This window comes from Haliaeetus albicilla, chromosome 19 (genome assembly GCF_947461875.1).
Source record: "Haliaeetus albicilla chromosome 19, bHalAlb1.1, whole genome shotgun sequence".
In the NCBI taxonomy this organism is placed as follows: Eukaryota; Metazoa; Chordata; class Aves; order Accipitriformes; family Accipitridae; genus Haliaeetus; species Haliaeetus albicilla.
Genome location: NC_091501.1, coordinates 13,790,154 through 13,796,153, shown reverse-complemented (window position 1 = coordinate 13,796,153; position 6,000 = coordinate 13,790,154).

The following is a 6,000-nucleotide window of genomic DNA, read 5'->3' as shown; positions in this document are numbered from 1 at the left end:
CAGATGGGCCCGGGGCGGAGGGGGAGGGCGGGGGACGGACGGACGGACGGACCCGGGAGGGGCGGGGCGGGGTTCCGCGCGGGGAGGGCGGGGCTCGGGGCGGGAGGGCGAATGGGGAGGCGAGAGCGGGCGGGGGGCGGGGCGGGGCGCAGGGAGTGGACAAAAGGCGTGAGGGCGGGGTGGGCGGGGCCCGGGCGGGCGGGGGGGGGGGTGCCGCGCGGCCGTGCACGAGGAGGGGGTGGAGCCGGCGCTCATCACAACAACAGGCCCCCCGCGCCCGCCCGGCCACGCCCAGCGGGGCGGGGACACCGGGGGTGGGCGGGGCCGGGCGCTGCCGGGGACTGGGCGGGCGGCGGGCGGTGGCCGTTGTCCCTCGCACGCGGCGGACCCCGCGTGCCCCTCCCTGCGCGGGGCGGGGGGGGGGGGGGGGAAGGGGCGCCCCGGCCTCGCCTGGGCGGTGCCCGCCCGGTCCCCCGCCCGGTCCCCCGCCCGAGCGAGGCGGCGGGACGAAGTGCCCGCGGCTGACCCCGTCGGGGAGGCTCTCGGAGAGCGACCCCGCCGACCGGGGAGCCTCCGACCGCCGCCCCCCGCCTGCGGCCTGCCCCTCGCCTCAGCCGTCATCCGCCTCTGCCCCTCGCCTCAGCCCTCGCCTCGGGGCTCGCTGGTGTCCGGCCTCAGCCCGGGTGGATCTCCTGCTCCGGTCCCCGGGGCACCGGGGCTGGCCCTCGGGCTGCCCGGGACGGTGCCTCAGCCCCGGTGCCAGGCCTGCGAACCCCAGCCCGGGCCCTCTGGCCGGTCACCAGGGGTGGCCGCGGCTGCTCGGTGTGGCGGGGAGCTGCCGGGGCTGGCCTCTGGGTGCAGCGAAGGGGGAACCCTCCGGGATTTCTGTTCTCGCTCTGTATTTTTGAGTGAGGGAGCCCAAGCGGCACTTCTTGTTCTCCACGTGCTGCTGCGGCTGCCATGAGGAGCCAGGCACCCTCTGCCCTGAGGCGCTTTGGTGTCTCACCCATATGCCCACTACGTCCATTTCTCCTGGCTCTGAAATGAAGAGGGTAATGCTGCCCGATTTTGAAATCTGTTACGGGCAAACGTTCAGCAGCAGATAGGTATCACCTTCTTGTGAGACTGCCCTAATGAGACAGAGAGCTTCAGCATAACACCAAGCTGCTATAACTTTGCAGGCTGTCGCTGCATCGCTTTACAACCTCTCAGCTGGCCTCCGTAGTCCGGCTTCAAAACAGTTGCAGAGTATCACTGTGCACAGCTGCACCAGCTTAGTGTCTTACCTCCAGGGAAACAATTGCAAAGCCAGTGTTTAACCACGGTTTAGGACTTCCTTCCTTCCACTCCTTCCTACCTTCATCTGGCCAGGGCCATTTTTATACCAGTCCCACTTTTCCTACGCTTCCCCTTCCTTTATCCAGTTAACTTTCTCATTTCTAGCCTCTCCCCTTCACACCTTACATTCCCTTGTGTTTCCAGTGCCGTCCCCGACTGGCCGAGGCTGACGGGCCGCTGCTCGTGAATGCGCAGGCTCAGCACAGGACGGCACAGCGGAGACGCGCAGAGCTCAGGCTGGGGCTGAGGGTGATTAGTCCAGAACTGACTGGACAAATCCCATGGCCAGGTGATCACCAGCGTGGATGCGAGGAAGCAGTGAAATGCCTCAGATGGGGTGGGAGGAGGAGTGGGACCTCCCCTTTCAGGAGCGACCTGAAAAGTGACTGGAGCAGGCTAAGGGGAAACCACAGTTGCAGATGTCCTGCTCTGTCTCTGACTTGGAGACATCAGAGGGAAAGGCCAGTGGTGTCAGTCAGTGTCATTGTGCTGCTGCTGAACTAATACCAGCTGACATAGAGCAGTCTGATTTCAGAGTCTGCAACCTCAAGTGTGTACTTTTGAGAGTTTCAGGGTTTCCTCTCCCCCTTTCCCTTCAAAATGAACTCTGGCAACAGAGAATTAGGTGAAGGCATAAGCTCTGTGCTGTGTCCTAGGCCACTGCCTAACAGCCTGACCCGGGAAAACTTTGGCTGAGGGTAGGAACAGCTAGTTTAGAGAGAAGAAACAAATCAAGAGACAGCAGTGTGGCTTGGCAAAAATGAACGAGCTCTAATTTCATTGCCCTTTTTCATATTACAGGATCAAGGGATACCCAGCAACATTGGAAGGAAGCAAATTTAAAATGGTGCAAGGAAATATTTGTACCATGTGTAATTAACACATGGCATTTGTTACCATGAGGTTTCATTGAGGCCAGGAGATTAGCAGGATTCAGAAAAGGATTAGACATTTATATGGGTACCAAGAACATTCATGGTCACATTAGACAGGATATAAATAAATTTTAGAAGGGATATAAACCGTCAGGCTTCAAGGCACAACATTACAACTAACTGATGGCGAGGGATTAGGGAGAAACTTCCCTTGTGGGCAGGTTATTCTATAATTGTCCACTACGGGGTTTCTCGCACCTTTCTTTGAAGTATTAGAGAGTGGCAACTGTTGAAATGAGAAGACTGGATTAGGAGGGCTACTGGGCTGATTTGGTACGGCAACTGCTGTGCTCTTTGGTGGGGGGCTGTGAGGGTTACTTGAGAAATGGAGTGGTAAAGAGGAACAAGATATAAGAAGTAGCATCAGACCTCTTCTATCATCCCTCAGATGCAGACCTCACTCTCCTTTGCTGTAAATTTCACACCCACAGCAGAGATTTGCTAGGCCCTCCCCACCAGGGTTTTTGCACTGTTTAATTGGTTTATTAGTTATCTTTCTAAGTGGAGTCTTTGCATCTGTTTTCCCCCCAAACCTCTAGACTTAATTTATTGTCTACAGGAGACCAATATGTTATACTGAAACCCTGACTGTTTCAAGGCACAATGACTCCAAGACTTGATCTTGAGCGAGGCAGTATCTGATCTCTTGTGTATTGTATCTGCCTGCACTGGATTAAACCAGCTCCAGCTACAATACGGTAACTGCCAAAGAGGAGAGTGCAGGCTAACTTATAGTACTTTGTCAACATGCAGGATCACTATAAAATACCAATAGCTCTGCATGAGAAATCTTGGGGTGACAAATCCTCAGACACAGTTTCCTTTGGGCCAGTTACAGAACTCTACAGTATTACTTAATGCCCGGTTCTTCCACAGAGCAACTTTTTTGTCCTCTGGCCATGTAAGGGGAATTTATGTTGCATTTCTGTCTTGCTCTATCCCGACATTCCTCCCTGAATTCCTGTAATGTCCAGCCATGGCTTATCTTACTGCTGCATCTTTGGTTGTTCTTGACACTAGGTCAAACAGCTTTGTAGTATCTCCATTCTCTATCCCACTAAGAATTTTGTGAACGTTAATGAAGACTCCTAATCTCTCCTTTTGTCAGATGAACTACGGTCCCAATTTTACCTAACTTTTTTTGAATCAATTTGGCTCCCTCTATCGTCCCCATTATTTCTGTTGGACTGTGTTTTCTCTTATATTGTTCTTTTTATGCAAGGATGTTGGGGGCTGCCTACCATCACTTAAGGTTGCTTTGCTAGATTCTTCCACTGTTCTTAAATTACTTCTTTAGATTTATTATTCAAGCACAAAAATTTCTGCTCTGCCAGTGCTGTTCAACAGGAGGCAAAGACTTGGTGAATACAATACAGCATTTCCTCTTCTTTGATAAATATCTCCATTCACAAATCTGTGTGTTTCTCCCCTTCCAAACCACCTTTCCTTATGAATTTCCTGTTCATGACTAACAAAACCAAAGGCTGCTCTGAGCGGTGTCCTTTCCCAGTATGCTATATTCTTCCTCTTGGTAATTTTTTTTTTCTAGTCTACTGGTAAGACTTCACCTGCCTACTGATTTTTCAGCTCAATATCCAATCCTGGCTGCTTACTGCCCTCCATACTTATACTCCTCCCCTATCTTCTGTGCTTTTTCTCTTCCTTTCTTCCCCAAATGACTGTAAGTTGAGTACTTGTACCATGTAGAGCCACACTGAGAAAAACTCTGAGGCTGATGGACCAAATCAAAGCCTCATGTTTTTGTTGCTTGAGGTCATCTCTGGATTTCTGACCCCTTCTCCTTGAGAAAAAATGCCAAATTCAAAGTGTCAAAATCCAACAAAAAAGTTGTAGGAGATGCAGGGACTGAATGTCCCCATTCCTGTACAACAAATTGTTTCACCTGGAAACAAAAAGAAAGGAGGAATGAATTCTACTTTCTCCAGAAAGACTTGCAATATGTGCTGGATTTGGCAAAGCTTAAATGTAATATCAGGTTAATGACAGGTAGATCTCTTGTAGCCTGCCTCTGAAAGAGAATGGATTACTGACAGGTACAGGTCAGTTCCTCAGCAGCTGAAATGAAATTATCATTAATAAGGATCTCTTTTAAAACACTCTTAATGTCCTTGCATTTCCACTTCATGGCTTTAAGCTAAAGCCCCACTGACTAGGTTTCTATAAACTAGGTACAGGAGGACCTGCAGTCTTCCCTTGTAAGGACTCAAAAGCACTTGCAGAAGGACAAGCCAAACCTCAGACTCTTCTCACTGGCAGCGCATTCTCAGAAGCACAGGGCTTTGGGAGGTTCAGATCTTCCTAATTCAGGGGAAACAATTTAAGAATAGATTAAACTCAGTATTTCTTTAAAACAGAACTTTTGTATTTCACTGTGTGAATTGCTTCAGCTCCCTTTTCTAGCACATCTGAATTTTATTGCTCCCTTGTTTGTATTGACATCCCTCAATAGTCTAGCACCAGCAAATCTCACTGCCTTTGCTTCTTTGTGCTCTCTGAGTTATGAAGTAGAAGACAGTTGTGATTTAGCCTCCTACTTTCGCCCCAAGCCACTTCTACCTTCTAGGTCTCTTTGTATTTTGATCCATCTTCAAGGTCCTTGTTCCCTTGTCAAGGCCTCCTGAGTGAAGAGATTTTGTGGTTTACATACCATGGTTGAAATGCCTTCCTGAACAGAGCAAAGACTGAAGTGGGGTACTTAGCATTGGGGGTCTGGCTTTAATCCCTTGATCTGCCTTTCTGACTCAGACAACAAGTCAAGGAAACTGAGGCATACATGGTGAAAATGAAGGCACAGGTTTTTCTGCGTACTGGTGGGGCTGGGGTCATGGAGGCAGCTGGAGGGATCACAGAAAAGGTGTGAAAGCAGGTGAGAAACTTTGCTTCCTGTAACTAAACCAGGAGAGTCAAGAGAACAAAGCCACGTTAGGTTTTGATAATTACTTATTTTGGGCTACTAGTTGTGATTTTATCAGTAGGGACAACAGTGGCACACAAGGGGCTGAAATAAGATGCATGAAAGCCAACAGGAGTGGAACAACAGGAAAAGTCCCGTTTCTTTGACCAGAAAGTGCTGAAGGAGAGGAAAATAGATTTGGAATAGAGGACATCGGTGTAGTCAAGAGACTGTGTAGGATGAGAGAGACACAAGGGAAGCAAGGGATGAGAGAAACTGGTAAATACTGTGAGAGGACGGAAGTCGAGGAGTCTATACATCTGTTTCCTAATTAGCAGAGAGTATGGAAAAGTGTAGTCACAAACACTCGGGGAGTGGAAGGAGCAGGAACGCTGTGAGGAAGAAAGGGAAAGAGTGGGGAGCAGCTGAAAGAGATGGTAAAGTCAGGGAGGAAGAAGCTGAATAGACAAAAAGGAAGAAATGCATAGTGCAGGCAAGGTAAAACAGGAGTCGCTGCTGATGAGTAGGATGCTGCAGTGTTGAATAAGAAGGTGAGTTGAGGAAGGTACAAAATGTGAGCTCTGAGCAGCCTAATAATGTGAGAATTTAAGTTATGAAGAGAAAAGATGCAGGAGTCGATAAAAAGGGGAGTCAGATGTTAAGGCAAAGAATGGATGGGGAAGAGATGGCTGGGTGCAGACAACAGTTGCTGAGTGAAGGCATGACAGAGAACAGGATCTGCCTGGACAGTGCTGGAAAGTGTGGGAGACAGGAGTTGAAAACAAGAGTAGCACAAGAAAAAACTGGCATTCT